Here is a 22,290-nt window from a genome sequence, read left to right on the forward strand (position 1 = left end):
CCGGCGCCATTTTCTTGTGGACCAGAAGCCGCTGCCGAACAGTAAGATGACGACTTCCGGCCGCGGCTTCCGGCCATATGTTCAAGGAAGCGAAGGCGCAAGGAATAGGAGCGGAGGCGGCAGCGGCGGCAGAAGCAGGTAATTTATGTTCGTGTATGTGATGTGTGTATTATGTTCCTGCATGTTCGTGTTATACTGTCTGTTGAGCACTGTATCTAATCCTCCTACACTGTGCAGTCGCTCAGAAAATCGTGGCACACAGTGTAGGAGGTTTGTAGATTCAAACCCCTCCTTCTCCTGGCCCTAGCCAGAATAAGGGAGGGGGGATTGTGTGAGGACACTAGAGAGAGTGTGTCTACCCCAAATTTGCAGAATAAAGCAATGAGGTTGCTTTACCACATTTACCATGCTGCAATTTTGGGAACTGCTCCCTCTAGTGGCCAGCACATGTAATCTAATTTATAATATTTCCTGACTTGTGAAAAAATTAAAAAAATTAAAACAATGTGTAATCACTTAAATATTAATTGTTTAACTAAAAAAAAAAAATATTCTAGCAACACATTCCCTTTAAGAAAAACCCTTTGTGTACCTCCCAGTTCAATCTAGGAAGTCCAGCATAATAAATGAAAACAGAAACATAATGCAAAGCAAACAAGCTGAGCAAACCATCTGTCCAAGTCCACAGAACTAACAAATACACAAGGGGGGAGGGGCTAGATGCCCTTTGGTAGGGAGGGTTAATTAGTGTTTAATTTGATTAAATAAAAAATTCCATCTGTTCTACTAGTACACAGAGGCAGAAAAACCGCATTATTGTGCTGCTGGTAGGACGCAAGGGAATATATTTATTTTAACATACAAATATATACCCGTTACCAACCTGGCCATCTCTCCCCCCAACCCATGCCCCATAAATTAAAAAAAATACTTAGTATTCCAACTTCATCCCGAACTTACAAATAAACTAAAATGTAAAAGTTGGTAAAAAGGAGGGAATAATTCTGTGAGGTAGAAGCAGTTGAGTTAGTAGGCCACGGTGGAGACGCTCTTGAGCCACTACTGATGTAGGGATTGGGGTGATACAGTAAAAACAAATTATAGAATAGGGAACCAGAAGTGGCCGAGACAGGAGGGCCTTAAAAATGACCAGGGTCTGTCTGAGTCTCTGTGAAAACCCAGGTCCGGAAAGGCCAGAGCCACGGCGTGCACATACATTACATTTTCTTGCCGATCAGGACGCATCTGGCGGCAGGAAGATGCTATCCTGTAGCCAAAAAAGTTTAATTCGTCATCACCGTCCACCCTCACATGGCCTCACTCTCCACTTCCAACTACCGCCTGTTACCCAGGGTGTTTTCTGACACCGCCCATGGAGGGGAGATGTGCGGGCATGGTGGTGGGATGTCCGGCTTGCGTGGCAGCAGAAGAGGTTGTGGCAGCAGCTGGAGCAGTTGTTGGTGCTGCTAGTGTTGTAGCAGCAGCCTCTGGCTGGTCCTCATAGACCGTGACGTCACACTGACAGTTGGAAACATTACACTACTAGGTAGTGTAATGTATTCTAGCAGCGATCAGAGCTGCAGCTAAAAAAAAGAAAGCGTAAAAAGTTTATAAAAATGTTTTACAAAAGTGTAAAAATAAAAGTGCCACACACTGTACCCCTAAATATAATAGCACCAAACACTGCGCGCCTGAATATAATAATACCACACACAGTAAAACACCACATACACACAGCCCCCTGTACATAGTGCCACAAACAGCCCCTGTAGATATTACACACCCCCATAGATATCGCCATACACAGCCCCCTCTATATATCACACATCCCCCCGTAGAGAGCGTTACACACAGCCCCCTATAGATAGTGCCATACAGCCCCCCTGTAGAGAGCGCCACACAGCCCTCCCCCTCTTGTAAATAGCACCAAAAAGTCCCCCCTATAAAGAGCACCACACACATACCACTGTGGATAGCACCACACAGCCCCCCCCTTGTATATAGTGCCACACAGCGCTCCCCCTTTGTATAGTGCCACACAGCGCTCCCCATTGTATATAGTGCCACACAGCGCTCCCCCTTGTATATAGTGCCCTTCAGCACTCCCCCTTGTATATAGTGCCACACAGCGCTCCCCCTTGTATATAGTGCCACACAGCGCTCCCCCTTGTATATAGTGCCACACAGCGCTCCCCCTTGTATATAGTGCCACAAGGTTATGTACACATTTAAAAACTTTATATTATAATTTTATATATATATATATATATATATATATATATATATATATATATATATATATATATATTAGTATGTGTGTGTATCAGTGTGATTGATTGATTTTATTAAAAAATATTTTTACTTTTTGAGATACAGCTGCTTTGTATCTGACAGGATCAGTGACACGCAGGATCCACCTCAAATCTATCACATCTAAGATTATAATTTAGCGCAGGGCCCGTTTCACTGATCCCGTCAGTCCTGCTGACCTGACGGATACAGGATACAAAGCAGCTGTATCTCAAAAAGTGAAAATATTTTTTAATAAAACGTAATTACAAAGTTGCACCAAACACACATTTTTATTAAAAAATATAAAAACGACGTGATTTTTGCAACGTTTTTCCGTAGACAATGCAGGTTTCTTTTTTATCGTTTTTATACACACCTTTTTTGCTATTTTAGAATTTTTATTCATAAAGTTTGAAAATAATAGTAAAAAAATAAGCTTTTTTACGTTTCAGCTATTTTTTTGGGGTAATATAGTTTTACCCTAAAATAGACCTTTTATTTGTAATCGTCATTGTTTACCGTAAATTTTAATATATTGCATGTCTATATTAGGGTAATTGGGTCAGCGCTAGCGTTACAACAATGATTGGCGGGGGGGAACGTTTTTTTGGGGGTGGGTATTTTATGGGTATTTATTATTTAATTTTTTTTTGCACTTGACTTTATTATTTTTTTATTACTATGGTCTGTTCCTCAAAGGTCAAAAAAGACACTTTGGGGAACTTTATATATATTTTTTCCTTCTTTTACACCATGTTTTTCCACTGTAACTGGAGCTGCACAGCAGCCCCAGTTACAGGGGAAATCAGCCCTCTCATAGTGACGATTGTCACTGATGGGGCTGTGCTGGGTCTAGTAAGACCCAGCAACAGTCTGCCACTAACAGCACCCGGCGATCATGTGACCAGTCACATGATCACCGGGAGGAATAGTGACAGCGGCGCTGCCGCTATTCCTTTACACAGCGTTCATTGAGCGCTGTGTAAAAGAGATCAGAGAAGACAGAAGCAGCGAAAGCTGCTTCTGTCTTCTCCTCAGGGTCCCCGGCAGTCACTGACAGCCGGAGACCCGACATTCAGCTGCCCGATCGCGCAGGCAGCAAGTTAAAACCCGAGCCGTAGAAAGTCTATGGCTCGGGTTTTAAGGACCCGTCCCTGACCGCTGGCCGTAAAAATACAGCCAGCGGTCGGGAACCAGTTGGGCAGGAGGATAAGCCTGTACTGACCTCAGCGCCGGTGACTGCCCGCCCTGCTCTTCTCTTGCTGCTTTGGAGTAACAGAACAGCCGTCCGTCGCTGTTCTGTTACTCAATGGCCGCGGCCCGCACTTGTCAGGGAGGCGTGTCCTACCCCTTTCCTGGCCAATTCCCTGCTCCTCCTCATCTTCGGCAGTTAGCAGCGCTAGCGCGCTGAATAGATTTATAAGATGATGTGCCATGGGCCCCCTGGGAGTCTCGGGACCCGGGCGGCCGCCCGAACCGCCCATATGATAATCCGCCACTGTTTATAGTGACTTTCTAATATATAAGGACCTCAAAGTCACTTCAGAACTGAACTGGTCCCTGAAAAATTAGCCTTTTGAAATTTTCTTGAAAATGTGAGAAATTGCTGCTAAAGTTCTAAGCCTTGTTACGTCATAGAAAAATAAAATAATGTTCAAAAAATGATGCCAATCTAAAGTAGACATATGGGGGATGGTAACTAGTGACTATTTTGTGTGGTATTACTATCTGTCTTAGGCCTCATTTACACGAACGTGATATACGTCCGTGCGACGCGCGTGCTTTTCACGCGGGTCGCACGGACCTATACAAGTCTATGGGGGCATGCAGACAGTCCGTGAGTTTTGCTCAGCGTGAGTGCGCTGAAAAAAACTCACGGCATGTTCTAAATTTCTGCGTTTTTCGCGCATCACGCACCCATTGAAGTCAATGGGTGCGTGAAAACCACGAAGGTCGCACGGAAGCACTTCCGTGCGAACTGCGTGATTCGCGCAAGAGCTGTCAAACTCTGAATGTAAACAGAAAAGCACCACGTGTCAGAATTTAGAGATGAGCGAACCGAACTTCACCGGGTTTGGCCGAACTCGTTTTGACCGAACCCGGCAAAAAAATTTCCGGTACGCGACGTCAGGAGACAGTCACTGTCCAGGGTGCTGAAAGAGTTAAACTGGTTTAGGACCCTGGACAGTGACTTCCGATCACAATATACATGAACGTGTAAAAAAAAAAAGAAGTTCTGACTTACCGATAACTCCCGGCTTCTTCCTCCAGTCTGACCTCCCGGGATGACAATTCAGTCCAAGTGTGACAGCTGCAGCCAATCACAGGCCAAGCACAGGCTGCAGCCAATCACAGGCTGCAGCGGTCACATGGACTGCCGCGTCATCCAGGGAGGTGGGGCCGGATGTCAAGAGAGGGACGCGTCACCAAGGCAACGGCCGGGAAACCGGACTGGAGGAAGCAGGAAGTTCTTGGTAAGTATGAACGTCTTTTTTTTATTTACAGGTTGCTCTATATTGTGATCGGAATTCACTGTCGAGGGTGCTGAAAGAGTTCCTGCCGAACAGTTAACTCTTTCAGCACCCTGGACAGTGACTGACGTCGACTAGCCTCATCTCTATGATGGCGGCTGCGCGAAAATCACGCAACCGCGCATCATACACTGATGACACACGGAGCTGTCAAGTACCTTTTGCGCACGCAAAACGCGGTGTTTTTTTGCGTGCGCAAAATGCACACGCTCGTGTAAATCAGGCCTTACAAGCAGAACCATTTACATTTAGAAAATTGCACATTTTTGCAAATTGTCTCTAAATTTTGGTGTTTTTCACTAATAAATATTGAATTTATCGACCAAATTTTTCCACTAACATACAATATGTCACGAGAAAACAATCTCAGAATCACTTGGATAGGTAAAAGCATTCCAAAGTTATTACCACGAAGTGACACGTCAGATTTGAAACAATTGGCTGTGCCACATGGCCAAAACAGGCTCAGTCCTGAAGGGGTTAATATATATTCCTAATTGTTTTCAATGTGAAATTTCGCTGCTGCTTTTGCATTGAGATACGACAAGCCAATTTTTTTTTTTATCACTACTGATTTAGTTTCAGCGCATGAAAAATCATCGAAGACAAATTTTTAGAGATCAAAAAGCGTAGAAATCAGCGTGCAAAGAGACACTGTGTGAACGGTGCTGAAATGAGGAGTAACCTGCACCGATAGGAGCTTTTGTTGAACCACCTCAGCCATCTTCATTGTTCACCAGCCTCATACACAAACGATAAGGATTCGGGTCTGCAGGTGTCACAGGGAAGGTGCATGGCGGGAATATTTGGACGGATTCTCCTCACACCTCAGACATCTCCGGTGTCACCCCTCACAGCGCATTAACCCATGCCTCCCAGAACAGAGCCGTGACTGGGCGTGGTCTGGTCTGCAGCAGAGTGCGCGGCTGAGCACAGTCCCCGGGCCAATCACACGCTGGAGGGGCGTGGCCTGGTGTGGAGGTCGCTCCTTGAGCAGCCGGGGACTGGGAGGCCCCTCACTGCCTCTCATAGGTCTCATGCTGGCAGGGATTACTGGAGTAGCTGCGCACGTCGAGCGACCTGCTGTCCAAACCCCCCCATTTCAGCGCTACTTAAGGTAAAAGATCCGCTCCAGCTCGCTGCCTTTGTACACACCTATCCCTGTGTGCGCTTCACTACCGCTACTACTTCTGCTGCTGCTTTCCTGACTGATAACACAATGCAATAAAAAGTTTCCAGAGCTCCGCTGTAATGTAGATCCGCTAGGTCTTCAGCATGGCACTGCGCAGCTTGGCATCGGGGCACATGACTGTTGTGGGCTGGTGCCAGTGTTCCATTGCCCCGGGATGTGACGGCCAGTGCTCAGCATCCCACTCATTCCTGTGCCAGGCTGTAATGTCTTGTCAGTGACGCCCGCTCCCTAGTCTCCGGGGCACAGGCTGGAGGAGAATCCTGAACTTGTGACAGGGAAGGACCGTGTAACGTTGTGATAACGGAGCCGCTTCATGACGTGTTCTTGTGAGGATCGTGTATGCTGGGTGACTGGGGAAGAAGGGTGGGAGCTCCCTCCATCATATCCTAGCATTCCAGGAAGGCTCTGTCTGCCTGATCCCTGTGTCTCTCTGCAGTCTTCTGACTCTCTTCCATCTGGCTGTGGATCGCTTATTTTGCGCTCCCTGCCAAGTCTCCCTGAGCTCTGCACACACTCTCACCGGGCTGGGGATTTAACTCTAATAGTAGTCCTAGTGTTGGGTCATCCCCATAATGCCCTGACTGTTCAGAGGCTTACACCAGCACTGAATGGGTGGCAGGAGAGGAAAACTACCATAGACATGTTTTCAGATTAAAATGATATTTTGTGATGTAACAAATCTTTTCATGCAGGCAGAAAAATCCATCAGTGGTTTGTGTGGCATCGTTCACAAGTCATGCGATTGCAACATGTATGTCACAACTCTTCTGATTAGAGATCGATGTAAATGTAAACCTTTTAAGAACAATATATCCTATTTTATCCAATCCTTTAGGTTCTATAGACAATATTTATTATATGAGCGCTTTATTGGTGGTAAGGTACAGAAATGTGTTGTTTGTGGCCCATATGTGCATTATTTGTGTCTAGATGTGATCCATCACTAGTATGTTGCATTCCACAGTTGGGTTCTTGTTGGCTGTCATTAGTTGCTGCTGTCTGTATGGTTGGCTCCCATTGTACTGAGTGGAGCTGGGTACAGATGTTGCAGAACTTGTCTTGAAGTTGGTTGCAGTCATATCCATTGGCCTGAGCAATAGCAGGGATGACATTTCTGCCCTGTCAATAGTTGCAATTAACCTTTGGGAAGACTGGTGGGAAAACAAATCGAAGAGCAGAAGAAATGTATGGCCTGAGGCAGAGCCAGAGAAGAGGCTGGAGATGAGGGAAGCTTCTTGTGCAGCACGTACTGTCTGGCACACAGTATTGCCAGATGTCACTCAGGTGAAGGCAAAGCTCCTCCTAGAAAAAAAAGAAACCCATAAAGAATCTGAAGCCTCCAGCTATCTGGAAAGACAGTGCAAATGTCTGGATCCAGGGGGCACATTGGAGAAATTGAGGCACACCATGGTGAATCACTGCTGCCACTTATCCATACGTATATTACAGGGAATCTGCGCTTCTGGTGTCTTGGAGAAGCTTCTTGTTGCTCATTGAAGGAATGTCGTATATAATTCCACAATGACACTTCTAAAAAGTAATTTATGGTGTTACTTATAATAAGACCTTCTTTTAGTCATCTATCTATCTATCTATCTCCTTATTATTTGCCATTGACAACTGGTGACTCTCCAGCGGTCACTGAACTAGGAGTTGGGCTAGTTGAGACTTTAGAGTTCTTCAATATCTGCAATGCCATAAATATCTTACAAGTGATTGCCAATTCAGTCTGTGAATGTTCCTTTTTGATAAAAAGTCACATTTAGCGTAAGTGGGCTATGTAACTGACCAGTTATGATGTGGTGCTATAGTTTGCTTTGTCTAAACTACAGAGGTGATATCTAGTAGAGTGCGATCATACGACCGTAATCTCACACGTTCAGTAGTGTGTACCAGGAATTTAATGTTGGTCCTGCGATGACGCTGCAATTTGGTGTCTACCTTTCACTATGGACTATAACTTAAACGCTATTTACACCTTTTTGAAATCGTTTGTTTTGGTTTTTTTTTATAATAAAAATGTCTATCGGTGTGTTTGGTGCAACTTTCTAAATACTTATTAAAAATTATTTTTTGGAGATACAGCTGCTGCTTTGTATACTGTAATACAGAGCTGCTGTATCTAGCGGTGAAAGCTGTATGTGACAGGTCAGCGGCACTGACAGGTTCAGGGTCCGAGACACCCAGAATCGAGCTGTTATCGATCTCATATAATTTCATAACTTGGATGTGATCGATAACTGGTGGATTACTGCATGTCGGAGACACACGCAGGACCCGCTGTAGCTGAACCTGTCAGTGCTTGCTGTCCTGATGGATTCAGGTCTCAGCGCAAGGTGCAACTGCTCTGTATACAAAGCAGCAGCTGTATCTCAAAAAGTAAAAATAATTTTTAATAAGAAGTATTTAGAAAGTTGCACCAAACACACTTTTTTTTTAAATTAAAATGTCTATTTCAGTGGTGTACATTTAAAGGACCGAAAGACCATTGATTCAGTGTGATCTGAGCTCTTGAAATAGTCTATGACCTCTCATCATATTTATTGCAGAACATCAGTACATGTGATCATTAAATATTTTTAAACAATGCCTGTTTCCTGTGTATTTGAGTTATGCTGCAGAACTCAAACTTTCACACATTTATTCGTATTCTGGGCATTTGTCATTGCTACAATAGAAAACTTGTATGTAGGTAAAGTTTTTGCAGAAGATAAGTATACAGCTGTAATGCGCCCCCTACAGGAAGGAATGTCTGCAGGATGGAATACTCGTGTACCATCTTTAATGTAGCTGACCATCAACTCCACAGATATTGTAAATGACAGGCCTGCTATTTTATGGGGCAGACTGAGGCTGCCTATGGCGGTGTTTGTTTCCTATCCAGTAGGGTTCAGTATTCTTCCTTAGAAATGTCAATATGTTATGATTCTGGATTAAATGTTTAATTTAGTTTTAATTTATTTGTTGATTATAAAACCCTGCAAAAGTTTTTGTTTGTGTAATGTTTCTGTAGTTTTATGATTGTTTGTGTTTATGCAATATACACCATTTATACAAAATATACCATCTGCACGTTATTGCCTTTTGGTTCTGGTGGTCTTTGTTGAGGATGTCACCCCATAGTCCGCAGTGGCTAAAATGAGTCGTTTGCAGAATGGTCGGTTTGCTTATTTATGAAAATTATTTTCTCCTATATGTATGCAATGTTGTTTTTGTCCCATGTCATGATTATGGCGAATGTAAGCTGAATAGAGAAGTACTCATGATGAACTCCAAAAAGATTCCGTGTGGTCTGTATAGTCTGGTCATGTGATGTTACGTGGTTTTTAAAGAAAAAAATAAACCAATATGTTGCCTGATATTTTTGGCTGTGGATCTCACTGTTTTCCATTACTGATTTTACTGTATATAACCAATGCAGGAGGGGGAGCCCAGTCACCGCTGGCAGAGCACGTGTTACAAACCCTTCACTGTCCTCTATTAGGGCCTGTTCACATCAGAGTTCGGTTTCAGTTGATGGGAACCCATCAACGGAAAGGCAAACGGACGCCATAGCTTCCGTTCGCATTACCATTGATTTCAATGTTAATGCTTGCGTTGCAAATGGTTTCCGTTTATCTCCGTTCCATTAGGTTTCCATTTTTTATTTTTTTTGCTAAAACAATTTTGCAGTCGACTGCGCTATGGATTCCATTCTGATGGTCTTGTGAACATTATCCTAAATGTACATTATCCCTGTGTTATTGGGGGGGCCAAAATAATCAAGCTTTCCATGCTCTTAACTTGCTGCTGATGCTAGTCATGGCGGAGTTGGGTCCCATTACAAGTTTTTCAGTGAGGGAAATAATTCAATGCCCAATGCAGCTCTGCTACATCATTAGGGTATGTTCACAAGCTTAGCAAAAAACGTCTGTATTCAAGGGAAAACCGCTCCTGATTTTCAGACGTTTTTTTAAATCAAACTTGAGTTTTTTTTAAGGCCGTTTTTGGAGCTGTTTTTCTATAGAGTCAATGAAAAACTGCTCCAAAAACGGCTCAATAAGTGACACTTTTTAAAAACGGCCCTGCAAAAAAATGCTGTCGGATCAGAACGCCTTTTTTCCCATTGAAATCAATGGGCAGATGTTTGGAGGCGTTCTGCTTCTGATTTTTCTGCCGTTTACGGGCCGAAAAAATGGCTGAAAATAAGCCGGGTGGACATTTGTGTTTATATGAAAATCTGCTGCATGCCCCGTCACACTTTTTTTATTTTTTATTTTTTTAAATATATATATAGGATCTGCTATTGCTATGCAAAGTGTCATATCTGGTGTAATAGTTTTGTTTAACACGTGCTTTTTTTTTTTTTGCCGCGGATCAGGTCTTCCCTGCAGCAAAATGTATTTTCTGCATGTCTACGCAGGGTTTCCACGCCCTATTTGAGATCTAAATCGCATTGATCCTGAATACAGCAGCAGTACAAATCAATGGGTGCATGCGTGCTGCCATATTTACCTACTGTGGCATATAGAGGGTTTTTTTATTCGACATCTGCATAGAAAATATAGCAGCATTCCATTTCCGATGCTGTATGTTACGCAGTATACCCCTGAAAAACACTTTCTGTGCTTCTAGCGGTGAGTCCGGTACATTATATAGCATCCTCATGTGCAGGAGTCTTTGTGGCATGGTGGCCTGTTTTAATGTACTTGGGGCTTATTCAGACAGATGTGTGTGTATATATAGTCTGTTTGACGGCCGTTTGTTTAACAGCCGTCGCACAGCTGCATGTTCTATAGGACTGTTCACACGGCTGTTTTAATGGACCATGCGAAGGGCCTGTGAAAAAAGATGTCCTGTTTTAGTACGTTTTTATAGATCCCTCTATAGACTCGAGTCTGTGAGAGATCCGTGAAAACTGTTACCGCACGGGTGCGAATCGGATGTGAAAAACTGATGTTTTTTGCAGCCAATTTCGCACACGTTCGTCGGAATATAGGCTTACCTAGGTGTTGTCATGAGATTCAAGCTATCCCTTAAAACTAGTTTTGGACTATTTTAGATTGTCTTTATGTTGCATATGGCATTAAGGCCAGGTTCACATGTTGCAGTTTTTTTTTTTTTTTTTTTTTGTTTAACAAGGAGTGGGTAAAAAGATTATCAACAATTGCACCAAACTGCCCTTTGAACTTGAGCTTATATTTTCATTTGTTTGCTGCTTTACACATCGCTGTGTGGTCTGCCATATTAACAAAGTCTTTCCGTATGTAAGGTTAATAATGTATGTTATAAATACTGTTTTATGGAAACGAGTAAATGTACGGTCTGGAATAGTCGTCTCCGACATCTGTTGTTCGTTTCTTAAGGTGTTTTATTCTATAGATCTATTGTTTGATAAGTCGGTAAAGTTTCAGTACTTGCATGCATTTATACCAAGTTTTTTGGGGGTTTTTTTTTTTGTAAAAGTTTAATGTTTACCAACTAACATCGGAGCAATGCCTTGATTGTTCCCTGGCTCTCCCCCACTATTGTATGGCCAAGAACTCCTATGTCATTAATATCTTACAACTCCAACATTCTTTTTTTTTTTTTTTTCTGCAGTTTTCCCCTGTATGTCCTCATTTGACTTTTATTTTGTGATTAAAACTCGTGTATTATCAAAATGTTAACGTTTCACAGAGGATGAATAAAACCCATTTCATTTCTTGTCATGTAACGTTTACTATATGGATTAACAATTGGGATTGTGCATACAAAAAATGTAAGTGGAATTTAAAGCTAAATATGAGTTGCAGAAGCGACGAAGACCATTGATTTTATTCATTATATAGTTTTTATAGAAGAGGTTTCTAATTTATTTTATTTTGATTAACACATTTAAATATTATATGCAGTGATATTAAAGGAGTTGTCCACTGTGGACGATAGTTTTTTTGTTTTTGTTAGAAAGGTACCCTTAACCATTGGCTTATCCGTGTGTCTTGCTGCTGGGGTCCCAACAACAGCATAACGGCTACCGCAGTGGAAAGGAAGCATTGCATAGTTCCCATTATAAGCAATACTGTTTTTTCTTTCTTTTTTTTTAATGCACTAACATGCGGAGTCCTCCATAGTTATAGACTCCTTTGTAGCTGCTCTTAAGGGCATGTTCACACGGTGTTTATTTTCGGGCTCTAAACGGATGAAAAATCGGTAGCAGAACACCTCCAAACGTCTGCCCATTGATTTCAATGGGAATAACGGCGTTCTGTTTCGACAGGGCATTTTTTTACAGGGCCGTTTTTAAAAATAACGCCCGCGAAAAAGTGCGTTTCACTTCTTGAGCCGTTTTTGGAGCAGTTTTTCATTGACTCTCTAGAAAAAACAGCTCCAAAAACGGCCTTAAAAAAAACTCAGCGAAAACGCGAGTTTGATTAAAAAAAAGTCTGAAAATCAGGAGCGGTTTTCCCTTGAATACAGACGTTTTTTGCTAAGCTTGTGAACATACCCTAATGATGTAGCAGAGCTGCATTGGGCATTGAATTATTTCTCCCACTGAAAAACTTGTAATGGGACCCAACTCCGCCATGACTAGCATCAGCAGCAAGTTAAGAGCATGGAAAGTTTGATTATTTTGGCCCCCCCCATAACGCAGGGATAATGTACACAATGTACATTTAGGATAATGTTCACAAGACCACCAGAATGGAATCCATAGCTGTTTTGGCCGCGTTAAAAAAAAAAAACCCGTGAAAAAGAAGTGCATGTCACTTATTGAGCCATTTTTGGAGCCACTTTTCAATGACTCTATAGAAAAACAGCTCCAAAAACGCTAGTTAATTAAAAAACTGATGTCAGGAGCGATTTTCCAAGTTTTTTGCTAAGCGTGTGAACATACCCATACTCTGGCTGATAAACAACCCCCTCTACTACCTTAGAATTTCCTTAAGCTTCCTTCACACACTGAATTTTTCTGCCAATTTAACTCTTTTATTTTTCCATCAATATTGCCGTATGAGGGCTTGTTTTTTTGCGGGACGAGTTGTAGATTTTCACAGCACTGTTTTTTTGTACCATATAATGTAGTGGGAAATGAGAAAAAAAATATATGTGGCGTGGAATATGAAAAAAACTGCGATTCCTCAACCTTTTGGGTGGTTTTGTTTTTACGGCGTTCACCGTACGGTAAAAACGGCATGTTAACTTTATTCTGCGGGTCAATACGATCACAGCGACACTAAATTTATATAGGTTTTCTTTGTTTTACTACTTTTACAAGGAAAAAACTGTTAAAAATAAAATTTGCGTTTTGTCACCACATATTGAGAGCCGTAACGGTTTTATTTTTCTGTCGATTTAGCAGTGTGAGGGCTTATTTTTTGCGGGGCGAGCTGCAGTTTATATTGGTACCATTTTGGGGTACGTGATCATTTTTTGTGGGAGAAGGGACCAAAAATCAGCAATTCTGATGTTTTTAATTTTTTACGGCATTCACCGTGCGCACTAAATGATATTGTAATAGTTCAGACTTTTACGGACGCGCCGATACCAGTTATGTTAGCTTTTTCATTTTTTTACATTGTGCTTGAGGGAAAATGGGAAAAGGTGGTTTTTTTTTTGTTTGTTTTTTTGAGCTTTTAATTTGTAATTTATTTTTTTTATTTGTTAAAAAAACCTTTATTTTACAGTTTTTTTTTTTTACTTGTCCCCCTAGGGGACTTTAACCAGCGAACGTTAGATCGCTTGCACGAATACTAATGTACTGCAGTATATCGCGTTTCTGACCGTCTCCTATAAAGCCCTGCCGGAGGCAGAGCTTCATAGGAGTACAAAGATGGCGGACCTGGGGGACTTCGTCAGGCCCCCAGGCAGCCGTGCCAACCTACGGCTCCCCCGGATCTCGCCGCGGGGAGGGGGCCTTTGGGACGTTACAGAGGGTCGCCCACCTGTTTTTAGTAATTTAAATGGCGCGATTGCTATTGAAAGCGGCATTTAACGGGTTAAACAAGCGGGATCGCTCTCGAACGGGATCACGCTCGTTACCCGGAAGTGTTGGCTGTAACATACAGCTGACACACTCGCTCTATGGAGCGGGCTCAGTCAGTGAGCCCGCTCCATATTCCCCCACCCGGCGTGCGCCGTATATATACGGCGAATATCGGGAAGGGGTTAAACTGCATCAACACACGCTTCTAAAAACGGTAGTGTTTTTTTAAATGTAACGTGCATTTTTTTTGGCGTTTTTCATTTAGTGTAATTTTGTACATTTATTAATTTTTTTTATGGAGTTTTTGAAGTCCTATAAAGACGCCTAGGGGGGGAAAATGCCATAAAAACGCCCTACCCAGAGCATGCTGCATTTGGAAACAAAACGCCACTGACCCACAACATTGCCTCAAAAATGCCACAATCCAAAACGCAGTTGCATGCTGTGTATTTGATATTTTACAATAGACTTTAATGTAATATTTGACCGCATGAAAAAGTGCCACCAAAAAAGTACGAAAACGCAGCAAATCCCTGTATATGAATCTAGCCCAAAAAAGGTATTTGGAAAATTGTTTTTCTAAATTAGGCAATTTTAAATTCAAACTGAGAAAATATATTATTCGGGCATTAAGGAGAACCTTTCACTACCCCAGACCTGTGCACCATCTTACAGGCACTGCTGCACAGCCCTTGGAGCACTGAATTAGCTGTGTTAAGACCCTGTTCACACTGAGGTTTTTTTGCCGCGGAAACCGCAGCAAGAAACATCCGAAATTGCCTCCCATTGATTTCATAGTGAGGTGGAGGAGTTTTTTCCCGCCAGCGGGAAAAAACGCTCGCGTGGAAAAAAGGCGTTTTCCGCCTCAAAAACCCCATTTGAAATCAATGGGAGATGGAAAAAAATGCAGCCAACGACCGCAGCGTTTTTTGATGCATTTTATGGCAAGAACCGCTTGTGTTTTTTTTCCTTTGTCTGTTGAAGACGGAGGTAAAAAAAAGTGGAAAAAAACGCCTCTGGTGCAAAACCACTTAAAAATAAAAAACCGGAGCTGATTTTTACAGGCAGAATTTTCTGCCTGCAATAAAACTCAGTGTAAACTGGGCCTTAGCCGTTCTGGAGATATCGGTGCCGTCTATAATTGGCGTCCAATATGTAAATTAGCCCCTGTACTGTCAGAGTGGCGTTTCTAGACATGGAAAGGCGTGATAGTCAGCTCTGACACTGTCCAATCAGCTGCAGACTGTGTCAGAGTGGCTTCTGCTGTGTGATGTCTCTGCTGCGTGTGTGCTACTGTCAGCAAGTGATGAGAAGACACCTGTGCAGCAGCGCCCATAAGATGTGCCGATGATATTTATTAGTTATATGGTTCTTAGCCTGATGTCAATTTCCAATGATAAAGTCCATGACCTGCCTAAGTAGAGTCGTGTGTTAATGAACCTTCCCTTACCCATCTTATCCCTCCACCCCCACCTTTAGGAAAGACACGTGACACCGAGGTTGGATGTGAAATGGCCACAGCAGCCGTTTATTAATTTCACAGTTTTATAAAAACAATTTAAATCCGAAACATTCGGATAACTAGTTAGGAATCCACCAGAGAATTCCTCCTAATAATTCACATGACCCAACATGGGTCAGAATCGTAAATAACAATTTTAACGTTAACATTAACCCGAGCAGAGGAAGTCCTTGAAGCCCTTTCAGATATTCCTTTTTTAAGAACACACCGAGTTAGCCATCTGCAAACCACCAATTACCTCCAGCCGTAAACCAGCTCGGAAGCACCGTTCACCTCAGCAGATGGCTCCAACCACTAGAAGTCCACTTCAAAGGGATAACACCCGATGAAGCCCTCAAGTGATATACCGACCACTAGAAGTCCACTTCAAAGGGATAACACCCGATGAAGTCTTCAACCATGTACCTTTTTTGGGGGACGCATACCCCCGATGCGACCCCCCCACCATTTTGTACTGACTGGCCTCAAGGACTCCCCCCGCCACAGCGAAACAGGCCTTGACCACCTTAAGCCTGTGAGTTCCGCCACACCACCACCGCCCTTTCTATTCCTTCTGCTATCGCCAAGCTCCAAAGATCAATGCCAACCTCGGTCAGATGAACCCCATCACTCCTCCAGAAGTTCCCCACTCCTGACTCCAAATCCCTGTGCCGCACACAAATGCCCCCGTTTTTTGCTACGAAACGGGACACCGCCCGATTAACTTTAATGCGAGCCTTATTGACTCTCTCCACTGACCTAGCCAACCGCCAATGTTTCCTCGGGACTATGTCCGACCACACTATCACCAACTTGGGATAAGAAACCCACAAACACAACATATCGTGTTTGATATCCCGCACCAACTCACGAAAGGGGCGGGCTCCTAAGTCATTCCCACCCACGTGCAACACTAAGACCTCCGGAACCCTATCGAGCCGGGCATACGTCTGGAATTCCGCCAACACCCTGCTCCACGACATACCTCTAAATCCCAGCCAATGCACAACCGCATCCTGTCGCGGAATGCGCAACTGGCGACCATCCGGGCGGACTTCTGCCCTCAAAGCCCCCCAGTGCACGTAAGAATGACCCATCAACCACACCAAACACGGAGGCGAATCTGAAACGGAAAACAGTTAGGCACCACCATACAACACTTTAAAAGCGTTACCCACAAACCTCATAACATATGGGGCGGACATAGGACTTAAACCTGTTGGACTCCCAACGACCAATACGCCGCACCCCCTCATCATCCAACCCCCAGCGCCCCGCTTCTGTTGCTGCGCCAATCCTGAAGGAATGAGATGAATATGAGCCTGCCGCAACCCCAACCGCCGTCAAACATTTTTTTAAATACAGCTCCAAACTGAAACCTGGACAAAAACGACCCGTCCACATGACGTAACAAAGGCAAATCTGGAGACCCCCTTTTTGGCGTAAAACCCCCCATGCACTCTACTGGGCACATAACCGACCCCGGGAGGGCGAACAAAACTATCAGTTTACCCTTCCCTACTTGGTCAGTTTTTGACCGACGCAACCATACCTCCAGCCGATCTGCGAATAGGCTCACCTCCCCAGATCTCAGCCCCCCTGCCTGTTTGGTACTTGGCGACACCCACTCACCTATTCTAAATGCCAAGCCAGTACAAAAGTGCCACCAACCTGTCTCTATCCGTATTGACGTCACCCAACTCTCTTACCCACTCCTCCCACTGCCTCCAAGAAGCAGCATAAGCACTCCACGTCGTGCGCGCCAAAGACCTTTGTAACAGTTGTTCTACGGGACCGATACCAGATCCCAAAGATGATCCGGACAAGCCAAACCGAGACGATCCGCTCCCGGTGCCAATTGCCGAAACCGGTCCAACTGCGAGCGAGAAAGAGCATCAGCGATACAATTCCGTACTCCCGGGACCTGCACCGCCACCACCCACGCGTTCAACGACAAACACACCAACACTAAATGTCGCAACAATTGAACTACCGGAGGAGAGGACACCGTGATGTTATTAATGGCCAGCCCCACCCCCATGTTGTCGCAGTAAAAACTGACCTTCTTATCCCTGAGCCTGTCCCCCCAAATGGTAGCCGCCACCACGATGGGAAACAGCTCGAGCAGGGTCAGATTCCGCGTGAGTCCACTGGACACCCAACTAGCCGGCCATTGACCTGCGCACCACGCTCCAAAACCGCCCGCCCCAGCCGCATCCGTAAAAATATTCAAATCACTCGTATCCCGCGCTGGGGCCATCCATAGCGAGCGCCAACCTCCTACCAAACACCCTCCCCATCGGCATAATCCGGAAGGCGAAATTCAACTTCCCCAGCAGCGACTGAAGCTCCCGCAGCGTCATTTTTTTCAGTCTACAAGCCCGCCGTACCTCTAGCCTCAAAGCACCCAACTTATCCGCAGGGAGACGACACTCCATTGCCACCGAGTCTATTTCAATACCCAAAAAACAAATCGTCGCTACCGGGCCCTCCGTTTTTTCCGGCGCCAAAGGAATCCCAAAATCCCTCGCCACCTTCTGTAGTGTATGAAGCAAATTACCGCAAACCGGCGAACCCCCCGGGCCAACGCACAAAAAATCATCTAAGTAATGGATCAACGAGTCGACCCCGGATACTCCCCTCGTTACCCACTCCACGAAGCTACTAAACGCCTCAAAGTATGCACAAGAAAGGGAACACCCCATCGGAAGGCACCGATCCACGTAAAAAGCCCCATTCCAAAAACAACCCAACAGCCGTTGGCTTTCCGGATGAACTGGCAACAACCTGAACGCCGCCTCGATGTCGGTTTTTGCTAGCAGCGCACCTGGACCCGCAGCCCGCACTAAACCCACCGCCTTATCGAATGAGGTATAGACTACGGAGCACAACTCGTGATCAATCCCGTCATTTACCGACGAACCCTTGGGATACGATAAATGTTGAATCAAACGAAATTTTCCGGGCTCGCGTTTAGGGACAATACCCAACGGGGACACAACTAAATATTTTACAGGCGACTCAACAAACGGCCCCGACATGCGGCCCAACGAAACTTCTTTTAACAACTTTTCCGACACGACTTTTGCATGCAAGTAAGCCGATTTTTAAATTCCTCCGCGTAACCGGAACCTCATAAGGAGGCGGAGGAATAACAAAACCAACACGAAACCCTTCGTAAAGCAACTTAGCCGCCGCCCTATCCGGATACTCATTTAGATAAGGGGCCATCTTTTCCACCCTCACCGGCGACACCCCCTTGACCAGCCGCGGAGGGCTGGTTCCCTGACCTCTTTTTTCGCAGACATTTTGCCGCCCCGTATGATGCACCATTACACTCGGAACACACGTGCTTGAACTTGCACGTGGCCCCGAACTTACACTGGCCTTCATTAAATTGCCAGCAAAAACCCGCCTTTCCCCCGCCGCTTTGTCCAACCTGACTAGACTGGCCTCCCTGGCCGCCGCTCCCGGGAAAGGACTGCCTAACCGGAGCCGTAACCCGTAACCAGAGAGCAATATCCTTCTGGTCCCACCGAATCGCCGGCCGAACCGCTTTCCGCTGACGGAATTGCTCATCGTATCGCAGCCACGCCTGACCCCCATACGCCCTATGAGCCTCCCCAATGGCATCAAAATAACAAAACAACGCCGAGCAATTTTCCGGCGCCTTTTCCCCTATCACACTAGCCAATATGGCGAACGCCTGCGACCAATTAACGAACGTCTGCGGGATAAGCCTATACCGCCGCCGTTCCTCCTCGTCCTTTTTACTCTCGTCCCGCTTGCTCTTATCCAAATTAAATTTAGCGAGCGGCAAGAGAGAAAAAATCTCAACATATTCGTCCTTCCAGATCCGCTCGCGCACCTCCTGCTTTAAATGCGCCCCCAACGGACTTTCGAAACAAACGTACACCTCGCCCCGAGCACGGTCATCAATACGCACCCGATCGCCATCCTTTTGTGCCTCGGTCTGTACCGACACCGCGACGCCTCCCTAACCGCCAGCACGGGCCGCGCCTGTACCAATCCCACGTCCCTGGGGCCCTCCCACACTACCGCCGGGGACACTTCCGTAGCTACCGGCGCCGCCGCCCTGTCTAGGCGCCTGACCAGCTCCCTCAAGCAACCCACTAAATCTGCCAGACCCGCGCCATCGCGCCCGCCCGCGCCACTACCGGCCACCGATGCGACGCTAGCAGCCCCCCCGCCGACACCCGACATAAAAATCGCTGGATATGACAATGATGGAGTTACACACTCACCGGGCCGCACAGGCGCTGTGTTCCCGTCAGCCGGACCATCCTGACCTCGACGATACAGTTCACCTTCCTCCAGCTCCTCTCTCGCAGACGACTGGCCATCCCACCGACATCTTCGGATCGGAGATGATGAAGCGCTGACTGATGGGCCGGCAACCTGCCGCCCGACCGATGGAACCCAGACTTCCGACTGGACCTGTTGCCTCAACGTCGCTGCAGATCTAGGCGTCCGTCTCGATGATCCTGAAGAAGCCTGCCCCCTGGCCGGAACATCACCAGGCGGGGCGGCCGTACCTCGTCCTCCAAATCTTCCATCCGACGGTGGAGGGGTGACAGGGAGCCCGGCCTGCGACTCCCTGCTCACCGCCGGACCCCGTCGCGGCTTGGGATTCCTGCCAGGTCGCAGGGCCTGGGAAGGGGCGGTTCCCCCAGCTGCCTGGCCTGCAGCGTCCGAGATCGGGCTCCCTCTGCGACGCCGTGTCCGCGGGACTGCCTCAGGACTGAGGCGCTCTGGAGGTCGAGACCGCCGGGAGGGACGAGTCGACCCGGCCTGCATCGCCGTCACCCCCGGCAACGCTCTCTGCCTGCTCCGGACAGGAGCAGTTGTTGCCGACTCCCCCCCCACCGCCATGCTAGGAAGGGGGCCGGGGGAGGGGAGCCTGTCTCCTGCAACAGACCCCGAACGCCGTGCCTGACGTGGCAACACGGCGTCCGGGATCCTTGCTAATGCAGCCACGGTCTCCTCCAGCCATCCGGGACCGTGGTGCACAGCAGCAGCACGCAGCTGCTCTAACAACCCTGCCTCTGCCATACTGAGCGAGCGCGGGCAACGGGGAGCTTGTCTCTCCCTGTGTTACTCCTCCCGCTGCTTCCGGCTCAATGCCGCAAACAGCGGGAAGCTCAGCAACGGCCCCCTGACTCCTCCTTGTCCCTCCTCCACCTCCTCCTAACTCTCCCTCCAACTCTCCCCTACCTATTAACCCTTTCCCTACCAGTGAGGTCATGGAGGCTTCCCCTTAAGCCCTGCAGGCTGCGTCCAGCCTCTTCTGGTCCATACTCTCATTTTTGTTCTGCAACTGATGTAAACTAATTGACAAATTGACATAAACTTGCATCGGTTTCCATCTGCTTCTTCAATCCATCACCCATTGAAATGAAAGGGGTATTCACAATTTAAAGATGCTCTGTCACCACATTATAAGTGGCCTATATCGTACATGATGTGATCGGCGCTGTAATGTAGATTACAGCAGTGTTTTTTATTTAGAAAAATGATCATTTTAGAGTTATGACCTATATATCAGCTTTATGCCTCATTTACACGAGCGTGATATACGTCCATGCTACGCGCGTGATTTTCACGCGTGTCGTACGGATCTATGTAAGTCTATGGGGGGGGCATGCAGACAGTCCGTGAGTTTTGTAAAGCTGTGTAAGGACTTGTTTTTTGCGGGACGGGTTGTAATTTCTATCGGTACTATTTTGGCGTACATGCGACTTTTTGATCACTTTTTATTGTATATTTTGGGAGGGGTGGTGACCAAAAAATAGGGATTCTCGCATTGTTTTTCGTTTATTTTTTTTGCAGTGTTCACCGTGCGGGTAAAATAATATTATAGTTTTATAGTTGGGGTCGTTACGAACGCGGTGATACCCAATATGTGTAATAAAAGACTTATTATAGGAAAAAAAGCAGTTCTTGTTTATGTCACTTAACCTTTATTTTTACACTTTTTTTAAAACATTTTTATTCTTTTTTTTTACTTTTTTCACTTGTCCCACTAGGGGACACTTAGACTTGCAGCTTTGATCGCTGCTAGAGTACATTACACTACCTACGTAGTGTAATGTATTCTAACTGTCATTGTGACGTAACAGTCACACTGACAGGAAGCCTAGACGACCTCATAGGCTTCTGTACATGGCAGCCCGAAAGCCATTTTCTGGCGTCCGGTTGCCATGGGTACCATCGCCAGCCCCCGTGATTTCACGTGGGGGCTGCCGATCGGCGCTAAAATCCTTCGATGTGGGGATCGGAATTGACCGCATCGAAGGGGTTAACTGCCGAAATCAGCGGCGATGGGCCGCTGATCGGCTACTGGGAATGCAGGGCAGACACCCTGCACAGTTAACCGCCGCTGCGGTGAAGCGCCGCGCGGCGGTTAACTGTCAAAGCACAGACGTAACTGCACGTCAAGGTGCGCAAACTTACTGCACACATTGACGTGCAGTTACGTCAAGGTGCGGGAAGGGTTTAATGGACAACTGGGCGTGTTTTACTTTTTGACCAAGTGGGCGTTGTGGAGAGAAGTGTATGAAGCTGACCAATCAGTTACCAATCAGCGTCATACACTTCTCCCCATTAATTTACACAGCACATAGCGATATAGCTATATTGCGATGTGCAGCCACATAAAGACACTATAACGTTACTTAAGTGTCATGACAGTGAATATACATTACCTCCAGCCAGGACGTGATGTCTATTTAGAATCCTGACACTTCTGTAGCGTCTGTTTGAGATTTACACCAAGGCAAACTTAATCTCGTTTTAAATGACAGGTTAC

General features: G+C 45.8%; 1 protein-coding gene and 1 long non-coding RNA gene across 7 annotated transcripts in view; one reads left to right on the top strand and one right to left on the bottom strand.

The window, feature by feature from the left end:
- Positions 1 to 5,725, bottom strand: part of LOC142759454 (uncharacterized) — a 118,666-nt gene extending 112,941 nt beyond the window's left edge. For 3 of the 4 annotated variants that reach the window (XR_012883138.1, XR_012883137.1, XR_012883135.1), the window contains exon 1: positions 5,509 to 5,725. This is a non-coding gene — a long non-coding RNA (uncharacterized LOC142759454). The remainder of the gene's footprint in view (positions 1 to 5,508) is intronic. The other variant, XR_012883136.1, reaches the window with a different exon arrangement.
- Positions 5,726 to 5,785: 60 nt separating this feature from the next.
- FNDC3B (fibronectin type III domain containing 3B) overlaps positions 5,786 to 22,290 on the top strand; it is a 301,656-nt gene continuing 285,151 nt past the window's right edge. For 2 of the 3 annotated variants that reach the window (XM_075861617.1, XM_075861618.1), the window contains exon 1: positions 5,786 to 5,940. The gene's annotated coding sequence lies outside the window, so the exon portion shown is untranslated. Of the gene's footprint in view, positions 5,941 to 6,179; positions 6,342 to 22,290 lie in introns of those variants that run through there. The other variant, XM_075861619.1, reaches the window with a different exon arrangement.

This window comes from Rhinoderma darwinii, chromosome 4 (assembly GCF_050947455.1).
Source record: "Rhinoderma darwinii isolate aRhiDar2 chromosome 4, aRhiDar2.hap1, whole genome shotgun sequence".
NCBI lineage: Eukaryota > Metazoa > Chordata > Amphibia > Anura > Rhinodermatidae > Rhinoderma > Rhinoderma darwinii.